At 42.0% G+C, this 13948-nt stretch overlaps 1 protein-coding gene across 1 annotated transcript in view; it reads right to left on the bottom strand.

The window, feature by feature from the left end:
• LOC139346404 (CMP-N-acetylneuraminate-beta-galactosamide-alpha-2,3-sialyltransferase 1-like) overlaps positions 1-12849 on the bottom strand; it is a 55917-nt gene extending 43068 nt beyond the window's left edge. The window contains exon 1 of the mRNA XM_070985452.1: positions 12589-12849. The gene's annotated coding sequence lies outside the window, so the exon portion shown is untranslated. The remainder of the gene's footprint in view (positions 1-12588) is intronic.
• Between the last annotated feature and the right edge of the window lie 1099 nt (positions 12850-13948).

The following is a 13948-nucleotide window of genomic DNA, read 5'->3' on the forward strand; positions in this document are numbered from 1 at the left end:
TCTAAGCTAATATCGGGCACTACATTGGCCTCATCAGTCTTGAGACTGTGTCTGTATTCAGCAGGCTAACTTGTTTAGAGATTTCCAGCTGAAGGCTTTGGGTTGGAATGTATTTATTTTGCTTCTTGTCCTCCAGATAAATGTAGAGCACAGGGTGGGTGGCCGTCTTTGTTTTGATTTGCATTCGTCACTGTGTGCTGTGCCTGCAGGGGGTGCTATTTTACATAAATCTTACATAATCTACCTTTGAGCTGAAAAGAGGAATTTCTGGGGATTTCTAGTGGCAACAAAATATCAACTCCAAGTGCAGGTCTTATCCTCTGGAGAGGACAGCTTTAATATTGAGCAGGAAATGCATTTTTTTTCCATTTTCTGTCAGCGGTCTCCATCAGGCATGCCGTACCTTCCTGTAGTTCATATATCTTGAGTAAACGTATCCCTCAGTGTACTCTAAATAAGTAGGCTGCTTTTAGGCTGTTTCAGAGGTTTCGGGGGCGCTGGCTGTGAAGGTTCCAACTCGAACCCTCTGAGGCTGCTCTCCGCTTTTCTGAGGAATGCTTGCCTTTCCACTCACCTTAACTTTTAATACAACTCCAAAAGGCATCGGAAATACTTTTTAAATCTATAGTCTCCTGTTTGTTTGCATGGGTTTCCAGTCCCAAGCAGCCCCAGGTTCACAGCGATGCATGCTGATGTATAGCACCCGCACATAAAAGCTGTACCTCTGCTGTGTTTTAGGCCCTTGTCATAAATCCTGTCCTCATAAAATATTAACCACGCTGATGTATGCCGTGGTATTATATTATGAATCAGCCTGAAAAGGAGAGTAAGCTGTATTCTGCAGATAAAGCGTTGGGTTAATTTGAGTTTACGGCTCAGCCCTGCCACTGGTATACACAACTGTCAACACTTCAAATCACTCTAATGTGCAGTGATCAATAAGTAGTCATGGGCAACAGGGAGCCATTGCAGGTTGGATGGTACAATACTTGTGATCATGCCTTGCGTGTATGAAAATACAAGATCAAAACAGCAGTGTGTCTCTCTGCACTGTTAATGTTGCCGAGGCAACAGGAATATTTGAAACATCCTGATGGATGTAAACATTGTTCATTAGTTGCACAGTCTGTAGTCTGTATTAATTAATTCATTGTTGGCCTTGTAAATTCATCAATTAACATCACTGTGATGTGAGAGGAGGCTGAATCTCGAATATTTGGCCTCAACATCCAACCTCTCTGTGTTCATTAGACTGATTAGCAGCACTTGATATGTGTGTTCTTAATTGTGCTGCTATGCATTTGAAAAGTGGACAAGGCTGCTTATGAAACACATCTTAAAGTAGACAGATACGACTGTATTGATCCCATACAAATGGAGAAGTTTGGTAATATTATAGATAGAGAAAAACCAGCAATGAATGCATCTTACTAACAAGTATTACATGTGTATCCAAAGCCTGATATATCTTATTCTCTGTGCTGTAGAGCTCCATTGTTGTCTAGAATCTATATATCTATGTCTAGCTGTTTCATGGCCTTTTATTTAAAATACCGCCAGCCTCATCCTTTAACTCATACACCTTTTATTCATCTTTTCGGCATGAAAACAATGCACGACTTCTATGCCTACGCTGAACATCAACGCGGTACCACTGATTGTCCTTTCAACAAAGGCGATGTAAAGAAAGAGAAAGGCCTAGTTACCTTGTGCAGTTCTTTGAACGGAAGGCGAGGAGAAAAAAAAAGACGATGCTGGACAGACGCAGACAATATGGTCTGCTCTGTAGCAAAGTTCAAGTCGATTTCCTTGGCAGCAGTCTCAGTTAGGAGTACAATCTGCTGCAACACGAAAATGCTGCATGTAAAATCCAATAACATTTAGAAAATTATCTCATCTTAAGATGCAATATCCGCTCGGAGCAACTACAACAATATTAAACATCATTATGGCTGTGTTCAGTCACTGGCAGCTCTGGGTTAAGGCTGGGAAAAGATCATGATCTTGAATTAATACAGACCTCCTCCACATGACTTCTATGCAGTACAGAAGCGTCGCTCTTTATTCGAATTTTTGAAAATTCATAATTGCTAAAATAAACTTCTTTTCTTAGACTGAATGAATAATTTGCTGTTTTAGACCGTGCGATGTGGTTGAAGGCAGCTACCCTTGAACCTTGAGTTAGAATTACTATTTTCAGGTCGAGTAAGAACTTTCGCTTTAGGAATTTGAACAAATGACCAACGCTCTGTTTTTTCTGATGAGGAGGCTGTAGTAAATACAGTGTTTTGATTATAATCAGCAACTGAAGAATCAGTCGCAGCAGGCTTTTATTTACCAATGAAAAAAAATCCTCTCAGAGATCAACTCCATCTATACTGTAATAATATTAATAAATGATTTCTTTGCACTCAGTCAGCCCTATACATCTTCTATGTGTTGATGCAGGAGATATTCCATAAATGTCAACATATTGACTGTCACAGTTATTGTGTGTTATGAAACAGCCACTCACCCTCAGGTCATGTGTGAATGGGAGAACGTCTTTCGTGAGAGGGAGGCCGTGCAGTCACGAAAAGCTTGACTGACTAGTGATTTTCATTTTGCTTACTTTCATCACATTCACTCTGGTGGATAACTACAAAATATTAAGTCTCCATTTTTCTTGCGCTCGGGAGGCAATGGGGGCAATAAAATAAGTTAATTCCAATTTGGAGAGAGCGAAGTGAAATTGTCAGGGTGGATACAGGAGATCACAAGCCACTGGAGATAAGGAAAAACTCAATAATGGTGGTATTATCCTTTAAGCTGATTACCAGTGCCTATGAGATGTCTAGGCCTAATCTGACAAAGAGATTGTGTGTGTTTACTTGGATGATGAGAAAGTTATACGTGTGATTCACATCTTTGCTGGATCCAACCGTGAAGAAACTTTTTTTTTTTCCTTCTCTAAGGACTCGGGTCATTTGATTAACTGGAGGTGAGGGTCTGTCTGTTTCATTTCCTTCACTCTGTGTTCTTTTCTGCAGCTGGGCTTTGACAGCAGCATCAGTGACACAGACAAATTTAGCTGTTTGATCAATGAAAATGAAAGCTACACAGTCTGAAAGCCACACAGGCAATAGTTTGTGCTTCCATTTGTAAGGAATGAGTCGGAGCCTGTCACGCTGTGAAGCTCAGTGGGTGAGTCCAGCACAACAGTGAATCAAAGGTGGAGGAACACAGCCAGCTGCAAATTCAACTCTCCATTCTGACTGTATACCGTATATTAGCATGGGAGTTTTAAAGTGTACATGTTTAACTCGTTACACCCTCCACAGCACGCCTGAAGCTAAAATAATGGAAGTACTTCAATCAGAATTTCTTAAACGCGTTTGTCTCAAGAAAAACAAAGGGTACATTAAAAAGTCATATTATTTGAGATCCAGTAATGCTTAAGATTACAGCCTGTGAATCACACTCTCATTTTGTTATATCTACTGTGCAGAGCACAGGCAAATTCTTACTGCTATCAGTACAAATATGTAAATATGAGGAAGGAATATAAGAGGTGAGTGAATACGGTTGTAACATTTAAAAACAGGTTTTTAAATGAATTGTCTTGAAAGGATTAATATTACTGTACTAAACTGTTCCACACCTGCTGCTGATCTCAGGACTGGCCTTTGTTAATGGTCAGCTGAAAAACATTACAAGGGAAGGAAGTACCATTATGTCATATCCTACCAAGGCTGGATTACTAACAGAGGAACTGCTCCAGGGCCCCAGACTCTCAGAACCAGAGGGGCCCTGAAAGCCAGCACAGCATGTCAACTGGATTTGATGCTTTCATTGTTAGATATTTTTCACCAATAAATTACTGTCCTGAATGTTTTGGATGTATTGTACTGAAGGATCCTGTGTCATAAATAAAATAACCACAAAGTAATATCACTTAGGGGTTTATATCATTTTCAACTAAAAATCAGTGCTATGCTGACATAATGGGTTAATTAATGGGCACTGATAATACACATTGCACTGTATTACAGATGGGGGTCAGTAGGGGCCCAACAGCATTTTGGTGGATGTAATTAGTGCTGCATTAATGGCAAACAGATTCAAGAGCAAATTAAAACAGGAGCATGTCAGAAAACAGGGATATACTGATCAAAATGGGAAATCTAATAGAATCTTCATCCAGGTAACCTCCCCCATACTAACCCACACTTCCAAAGGCATTTACTTCTATATCTTTCATCAACTCTTCTTTCCTTTTAACTACATTTTCTACCAGTATTTAATCGTAATATATAAAGCATTGGCCCTATTCTTGAATTATTGAAAAGGCTTAGATTAAAAGAGGGACATAAGAAGATTTCCAACTCCATTAACAAAGCCTGACACACAATGAAAACTGTAATCACAGACTGGAGGTAATACAGCAGCAGGATCTCGCCAAGATCAGGAGGTCCCTCTGAGATGAATGACTGTGCAGAAAGAAGCTCATCAGGGAAGAACAGAGGCCAGCAGCAATATTAGCAACAGTGGGACGTACTGTGCACATGAATCTTCCCACTCCATGGATATAATAGCTCATTTGCATGTTTGTAAGGTTTCTGGGCTATGCAGAGCGGTGGCAAGACAGACACCACTTTCCCCTAAAAATAACATCCAGTCCATCTTAATTACACAAGAAGATGATGCAGAATGATGCAGGAAGGCGTCCTGGGGCAGACGAAACTTGAGTTGGAACTTTTTGGTCTGATGCAATTTAAATTGTGATGAATTTCTATATCACTGAACTCATATTCCAAGAAGCTCCACGTCTGTATTTGTAGTCTACATAGTATTAAATAAGATACATTAGTACCAAGCCTAATGAACAACTTCATCTTGTTGCTACATTAATGGAATCAGATAGAATAAAGCTTGTTGTTGAGCTCCTCAGAGGGATTTAAACCAGTAGTTTTATGACTGCCTCATATTATACTACATTCTTGGTACACCAACACTCAGCAATATTCAAATGTAACAATAACATTTGAAAGTGGAGTTACATTTATTGACAACAACTGCATAGCTGGCCTGTTGTGCCAATAATGACTGCTGTTAAGTCACACGAGAAAATGTTTCCACATCGGACAGATAACAGTTGATGCTGCTGTTGATAGCTCTGCACCATAGCTGCTTAAGCCAACGTTAGCGTCAGGGTCCTTCACAGCTCTGGATCCTGGGGGTCTCCATCCAATTAAAGATGATGAGTTTAAATGATGGGATGTGCTTAAAGCAATATTTCTGCACGATTCACTTGTATTCTACCTTGTGGATAGTTAGGTGAAAAGATCGATACAACTGTGATGTTTGCACAGTAAATCTGAACAGCTTAGCATTAAGACTGGAAACAGGAGGAAGCAGCTAGCCTGGCTCTGTCTAATGGGTAATAATATCCACCTACCTGTTCCTCTGAAAGCTCACTAATTAACACGTTACATCTTGTTTGTTTAACTGGTACCACTGTTAAAAGGAAGCGTTGTGGTTTTACGGGAGGTTGTGTGTCAGCATGTTTCTTTTCTTTTCCAGACAACAGCTGGGCGATTCTTTTTTGTTGTTTTGCCAGCCCACACAATCAACATTAATTAATTACAGCTGAGTACATTTACAGGTGACAGTTGTCACTATAGCGGCTGAAATCAAATCTTGGTACAGGTTGTTGATACACTGTTAGTTTGTAAATTATGCAAGTCCCAATTAGTGCACTCGTTCAAATCCAGATTTTGACATAGCCCTAAGGCTCATGTTCTTCCATGAAGCTACTCTGGGTTTGACACCATGTTTTAAGCACAATGAAGAGTGAATAAATGTTAAATAGGAACACACAATGCCATGGGCACCATTCACCCTACACAGTTCAGCGGTGTGCAAAGAGGAGCTGAGTGAATGACCCTGGTTCAGCATGTCAATAAATTAATGACTGCATGCAAAGCTACTCGCAGATATCCTAACAAGAGCGTGCATTACAAAATGACTGGGAGTAAGTTATCTCCAGTCACCAGCAATCAATCAGTAACTGTAAATGCGCGGCTGTGTTTTAAGTGTGCTGGTGCTGTGTCATGCTACAAGGCTTGACGGGAGCTCTGCTCAGGATACAGGCGAAGATAAATGGTTCCTAATACCAAGATATTTTGGGAGGGAGATCTGCTGCCCTCTGGAACAAAAACATAATGCTGGAGTCAAAGAAGGATTCCATCTTTCAACTTGACGGCAAACCAAAGCGCATGCACAGCCAAAACAGCCACCAGCAGAGATAAAAGGAACGTCTTTTTCCTGGACTTTTACATTTGTACAAACACAGCGTGGAGGGATCCAAGGAGAAGTGTGCAGAGAGAAACGCTTCGGTCTGAAGAGAGGAACGGGGAACAAATCCGAGATTCATACGGTAGAAACTCATCCAAAAAGGTCATGGTTGTTATTAAAGCAATAAGTGCAGGGTGTTCACCATTACATAACCAGGACTTTTCTATTTTTAATACATTGTCAGAAATTAGCTGCCTTCCATTTTTACCTTTTGCTCATTGCTTCAGCATATCCAAATGAAAATGGAAAAATCAAGTTTGATTTAATAGGTTTTCCTTTCAGCCTTCAAGGCAATAAATACGAGAAAATTAGACAGAGCCTGTAGACTTCTGATATCCATGCTATATCCACACAGACGTCAGCTAGATGTACCTCCAATACTGATTACAGAATTACTGAAGACAGTTATTATTCATAACCATTACAGAAGCCAACTAGCATGTGTGTGGTGCTCTGATGAAGACCTGAGCCCATTCTACTGTGTTTCAAGGACTTCCTTTGGAAGTTAAGACAGAGGACCACACTAGTATACCGTGCACACTGTGCATGCTCAGGGGATTAGACATACACAGCAATTGTAGGAAGTTTAGAGCAATGCTTCATTCTCTGTATTATTAGTTACAATCTGATCTCGGTGCAAACAGCTACGTCAACGTGAATATAAGATGTATGTAAAGGCATGGCTTTTTGGAACAGCTCAACTTTTGGGAAGTGAGTTTATTTCCTGTATTTCTCAGAGTAAAATGTGATTTTTGTGCATTAAAGCAACTATAATCATCATTTTCATGTCCTTGCAGGTTTAAGTGTGGAGCTGGAGTCAGGACGTGATTAGCCTGGCTTTGCACAAAGACTGGAGCCAGGGGGAAACAGCGAGCTGGGCGTTTCAGGATTCCTGTGCAGCATCTCCATCTGTAGCCTGTATTGTTGGGTACAATTTGTGAGCAAAGTTTAGCACAGGCATGATGGTACCAAAACTGGAAACCTCACTGTGATCACTTCAGGAAGCTGCACACAGTCACAACCCAGCTATAAATAGTTCCAGCATGTAACTCTCTGAAATCACAAGTCACCACTTTTGTATTTCTGTATATATGCACGTTAGAAACACAGAAGATACAAAGTGACAATTTTACAGTCAATTTTGGAGGCGTTAGGAGCTAAGAAAAACTAAGCTTAGATAAGCTGAACACATCCTGACTCCTGCTTTGCACTGAACGCACAAGCAGGACTGATATCGATCTTCTCAAGTCGCTAAAAGCAAATAAGAAATCCAGAAAATGTTAAATTATTCCTTTCAATCGAAAGTGGATTTAGATGTCTAAACCATTTTGCATTTTCCCACAAAACAACAGAAAAAATGCCCAGTTGAAAGCAACATTTCTGCCCCCCCCTTTTTTTTCCCTTTCTGACAAAGCATTCTCACTCTACTCCTGCTAGTATTAAAATAAACATCTCATTATGTGGCTGAATCTCAAATTTGGCTTGTCTCAGGTATTCTAAGTGCCCCGGCAGTTAAGCAAAGAGGAGTATTTACATTTCTCCCGCTCATTATTTCTGGAATGACCTCCAGAGCAAAATTAAGCTCCACTCTGTAGCTCTGTGGGTCCAGTCAAGGAGAAAGTCCTTTTCACAGAATGGTGCTGCTGTTTTCCATAGTATGTTTAATTAATGAACTGTTATTAACGATGGTAGCACTGGCGCATTAGTGGACTTAATGGTTCCACTGTCAGTAATTATGGCAGCGATTGCCCTGTTTATTATGATTAGTCTGTTATAACACAGTGATCTGCTATTGTTTCTATTCTATGTGACCTTTCTATTATTCTGTATTTTCAGATTGTCAGTTGCAACTCAGTTGTTTCTTACTGAATAACTGACTAAACATGAGCTGCATATGCTGAAAACGAAAATTCTCTTGGGTAAATGTATATCGTGTATGTAGGTTGAAACACATGCTGCCAAAGCTCAAGGCCTTAACAGAACAGTTCCTGGAAAAATAAACTACAACAACAACAAATCACACAGATCCAGATCATCCTCTGCTCTGCTGTACCACGTTAACACATTCTGCCTAAGGCTGCAAACACAACACAGTTACGACGCATTTCGAAGCATTTCGCTCTGCTCTACCCATCAAGATATAGCACACTGTCTAAATCCGCTTTACATTTCAAATTCCCATTGTGATCAGCGAACAAAGGGATGACACATACGGGAATTAGAGTGAACTTTAGATGCTGGACACAATGCAACCCTATTGACTTTGTGGTGTGAAAAGACAAAGGTCTTTTGTCCTCCAGAGCATAGCGATGCAAGGCGCATTTTATCAGTTTGTTTGTGTCATGCACAGGACACACCTGTTTGGCCTTTTGAAAGGACATAACATCATGATTGGCATGCTCTTTGAGCAGTTAGTCAAGATTTATGAAGGTCATGAGTGAATTTTTATCCCACAGCAGATACACAACACCACTCTGCAACATGTACATGTAGAGGAATCTCACACAGAAGACTCTGAGTTCCCAATGTCAGTTTCCACTTCATTGTGAAAAGCAGCTGCACTATCTCTAGATTAAATCACTGTCTTTTCTCCACAGTTTCCCGCTCAGTGTTATTACTGTGCTGAATAAAAGACTTAATGTGGATTCTGGTTGAGAGTGAAAATCTTTTGCCGGAATCGATTTTAACATTCATCTTTCTCCACGAATAGAAAAATATACTATCATGATTGTCCAATCATCCTTCATTTGCCTTGTACAGACAGACGCTGAAACAAACACTAAAAGCCAGTCTGATTCCAGCTATTATTCATATTCACGGGCTAAACTATATTTTTTCCCCACAAAACACAGGTAAACAAACCTGCACAGGCTGTGCGGACTGTTGATGTGCTGTCACACATCACTTCCCCTGTGGTATTAGAAATCTGAAACAAAGAGGTGAGATGTATGATGACGTTTGCGTCAAAAGATTCCACTAATTCCTCTGAACCTTATTTTCATGCCAGCTTCAAAGGGCTTGTTAAGCTACGCAGCATATAATAACCTTTTACTGCCGTTTTTGCAGCTCTGCCGTTCTAACAAAGTTGGCCAGCACACTTTGGTCTCTTTTCTTCTCTTTTCCTACCTCTCACTCTTTTCCTATCTGTCTTCTTTTACGAGGCTATACCCACATAATGCCAAGGCCGAGGGTTTTGCTGGGAGCACCTGGTGAGTTAAAGGCTAGGCCAGGTGGTACACAGCTTTGACTGCCAATTAGAGTGGTGACCATGTGAGAGCTGCCCGAGATAACTTCTAATTAACAATGGACCTCGGAGGCATAACAATTAGCCTTTCCTTCAAATGAACCCACAGAAAGGATGCCATGTCAAGCCCACTCACAAAATCTTTTTTTTTTCCATTTTTAGTTGCCAAATAATACCCTACTGAGGACAAGCAAAGCAACTGAAAAAACATGCAGCATGTAACACTAATCCTGAGCAAAGCCTTGGAGAGCGAGAGCTTATGGATGGCGTACATATTGTAGAGGCGAGTCTCTATTTAAACAAAGAATGAAGGCATTCCTCCTGACAAGGTCGGAGATGCTGCAGGCCTGTCAACACGACTGTAAGGAGAATAAAAGGTACAGAAGACGCTTTACATTGATGATGACACTGGGCAAACTGCGCTGACGGCGTGATGCACACTGTCAGCCTAACTGATTGTACCATAAAACGATTATGACAGCGAGGGGACAATTTGTGGAGAACGGCTTAGTTTGACAACAAAGTGATGAAAGTCAAGGATGGTGCATGTGTCCGTCAAAACGGGGGGGGGGGGGGGGGGGGGGGGGGGGGGGGGGGGGGGGGGGAGAACGGGGAAAACTCCCGAGGATGTTGTGATATGGAGATGCATGGTTGTGTATCTGAGCTGGCCATCAGAAGGAAGAAACATCTGCTGCACAGCACAGTGTGGTTTTACATAATGCATCCATCCCTCTTGAAATGCACCAGCTGTGGATTCCCTTCCTATGCTCCTCCAAAGGCACCTGCCAATAAGCATTATCAAACAAGCAGTCGCAGATAAAAGCCACGCAGTAATTTGACAAGCCTAATTGCAGGAGTGATGTGTAGTCTCGACATCGCTGATTGCTCTGGGGAAAGATTAAGACAGCAATCACAGGATGGCTTTCTTTGTTACAGAGGCGGTCCTGTTTAAATTGTCATTTTGCGGTCATCTGCGGTAACCTCACAAGTGGGTAAATTGTAGCAAAGAGGCAGTAAGATGCTGCTTTGTAAATGCACACATTCAGTAACAGCCATGTTTTCTTCACGTGTGCCCAGACTATAGGAAGTCTGCTCATGCCTGGAGCAAAGAAAAAAAAAAAAAAACGAATGGTGCTGAGGAGTTTCTTGGAAAATAGCCAGGATTGTTAAGTGGAAACAGAGGGCAAATCAAAAAGCCAGGGAGAAGTCCAAGGGGAATACTGTGAAGGAAAAAGACTGCCTGTGACCGAGCCGAGGGGCCCGAACAAAAGACACTAACTATTAGTGAAATATACTTGTACACGCTGCAGACACATGCAGACCACCACCCGAGGGACTGGAAACATTTCTGCCATCACCGCTGCAGTCTTGGTTCCAGACCTCAGTGGAAAGCTGTGTACTTAAAGGGTCTGATTGGGTCTGTGGTGAGCCATGGGGATTCCTCTGTCTGGAGCTGGTAGTCTGAATGCCAGAGCTGAATAACTGATTACAGTAAAACCCACGCTGACTTAACTCAGCCTTCACGCCACTGCAACTAAAGACGAGAGGATATACCTCGCAGGAAGATCTTACAACTGGAAGTTGGATTGTTAGAGAAACTTGCACAAACTTTGAATGAGATGTTAGGCGTCCTCGTGGAATGCTATACATTTCTATTCGGCCTGGCGCACTTTGAAGTGGAAACAGCAGCACAACTGCAACTGCAGTTTCATCAGACTTTTCCTCGCAGGATGTCTTCATCTGGCTGGCAGCTGGCAAGAGTTGCCATGATTCACAGTGACTCACTGCTTCTTCCTTGCTCTATTGTCAAAAGGAGCCCACAAAGGACTTCCTTTCAGAGAAATCACACAGATCTTTTAAATGTATATGCAGATGAGAAAAGCCTGACTGAAGTGCACATTTCAGGATGTTACACATTTCTCTCAAAATAGCTGCTCTGTCTTTCATACTGTAAAAGATGGCAATTGCTTATGGCAACTACAATTTCCAGAAGTAATTGGGTTCCTTGATAATGGATGCCACCAAAGCACCCCATCTCCATCTCTGCCACCCTCCTCTCTAAATACTGCAGCGCGGTCCCCCAAGGTCACGCCATCCAATCTGATTGGAGATGTGATGAGGAACCGGCTGAGCTAATGTATTCCACTTGCTTATTATTTATAATGGTGAGGAGAGGTTTGGGTGGAAAATTAACCAGCAGACACCTTCATTAGTAAATGAGGTGACAGCTCATATTAAAATGCACAACAGAGGGGATCATTTCAAAACTCATAACCCATAAACCTGGAGTTTACTCACACCGGGATATTACACTGGCAATGAAACAGAGCGACTGAGGTTTACGACAAATTAAAAGGGTTTCTGTCAACCCAAACTGCTGCTTCCAGGACATACACACCTCCTGCGATGTGGACAGCACAGATATCTCTGCCCTGCTGTACATTCAACAGTTGCTCCAGCCTGGTCCACAGCTGAACACAGAGGACGGTACACAGGCTTTTTGAAGTCAGAAAGCTGGGCCAGTGTACGAGTTAGCCTGCAGCCCCCACCTCAGAATCTAAAAAGCCAAGAAATCAAAACCAGTCCTCTAAAAGAAAAGAAGTTCGTCTCAACATGATGCGAGCTGGTGGCTGCACGCACTCAAAACAGAGCATTTCAAAGAGAAATGAGCGCAAACATGCGCACACTGAAACCTGAGAGGCAGGGGGGTGAATTATGAAAGTCGCCTCATTACAAGCGCTGAAAACTAATCCTACAAATGTGCAGGTGTGATTTAAACAGCAACATGTTGGATGCAGCAGAGGCACGCAGCTGCTTTCTATCAAACATCCAAGTATTAATATTTATTTTTGCAGAGAAAGTTACAGTGCAACACCTGGTCAGCAGCACTTAAAGACTTTAAGCCCTCACGTGCGCTACTCTGTTTAAGGCACTGAGATTAAAGACTATAATTAGAAAATAAGGTGACAGGAGTGCGGTGCGTGGGCTTAAAAGCAGCCGATACTCACTTTAAGTCTGCGAGTGAAGTCCCGTTCGCTCCGCGCGGTGCGGCGGCGGCGGAGAACGAAGAAGCGAGCGATGCAGCTTGAAGGCTCCAATTTAAGGGGAAAACAAGCTCCAAACTGGCAACCTCACACCGCTGCCTGTTTTAAACGCGAGAACACCAAGAGGAGGGTTACTGCCCTCCCGGATCGAGCGCATCCGTGCGTTTTTCTCCGCGCAGAGGGAGGAGGATGGGAAGAGTTTGTCGCGTACACCGTTACTCGCTCACAGGCAATGAGAGGCATGCATTACAATTCCTGAGCGCTGACCATGAGGGGCTCAACGCTGCTACGCCCCTCAGCATCCTCACTCACACACTTTCACATCAGGGCTTTTTTTTTTTTTTTTTTTTTTGCATGCGTGACCAGGTCCTGCTGTTAGCCTCCAGTTTATTGCTGCAGGGATGAACAATAAGCTCCAACACACCAATAAAGAATCCATTCCCATTTATGGGCCGTTTCAATATATCTCATCCGCTTCTTTTACTGGAGCTGCAATATGATTAAACACACATAATGAGTGACTATTACAAGCTTTGATTGATAAAACTAATATTGTAGCTAAAATGCTGCTGTAATGTTCCTACAATATCCCCGAGGATAAGACATTAAAGGCCTGCTAAGTTGCACAATCTTTGATCCATAAAATATTTGTGGACCTCTAATTTTGCTGACAGGATCACTGCAGCTCGTTTCCATAAGTGCTGCAGACTAATAGGATAATAGAGGTGAGTGGTAGCTTAACTGCAGCGAGGTGAACTCACGCAAACTAAAGTTCACTCAGTCCTAATAGCCTCAGGCCTGCAGATACCTGGTGGTCTGATTTATGCTCTTGGCCAGGTGACTGCTTACCTCTCTCCCCCTGAGGCCACTAAAAAGCATTTAGTGCTTTGTATAGAATGCGGCTGCTTTATAGAAACTGGCAGCATTTACACCAAATCCTCAGCAAAGGGGTTGATTTAAGATATTTGTAACTAATTACTCCTGTCAGGGTTTTATCAGTCTAAAAAGTACTCTAAATAGTATTTCAAAGCCTGTGGAAACCTGAAAGAGTTTGCCAGCACAGTGAGTGAGAGAGACTGCAGGAATACATTATTCTGGTGTCCATACAAAGCTTGAGTCTATGTGATTGAAGCTGACTGCCCCCCCCCCCCCCCCCCCCCCCCCGTCCCGTCCCCCTTTTTTTTTAAGAAACATGAAATACTTTTCCTTCAAAAAAAACAAAAAACAAAAAACAAAACAAAACAAAAAAACAGATAAACAAACCTGCAGCTTCAGAGACTTTCTGAACACATACAGGAAGAAAATAGATTAACCCCGGTTAGTC

Source organism: Chaetodon trifascialis, chromosome 17 (genome assembly GCF_039877785.1).
Source record: "Chaetodon trifascialis isolate fChaTrf1 chromosome 17, fChaTrf1.hap1, whole genome shotgun sequence".
Lineage (NCBI taxonomy): Eukaryota > Metazoa > Chordata > Actinopteri > Chaetodontiformes > Chaetodontidae > Chaetodon > Chaetodon trifascialis.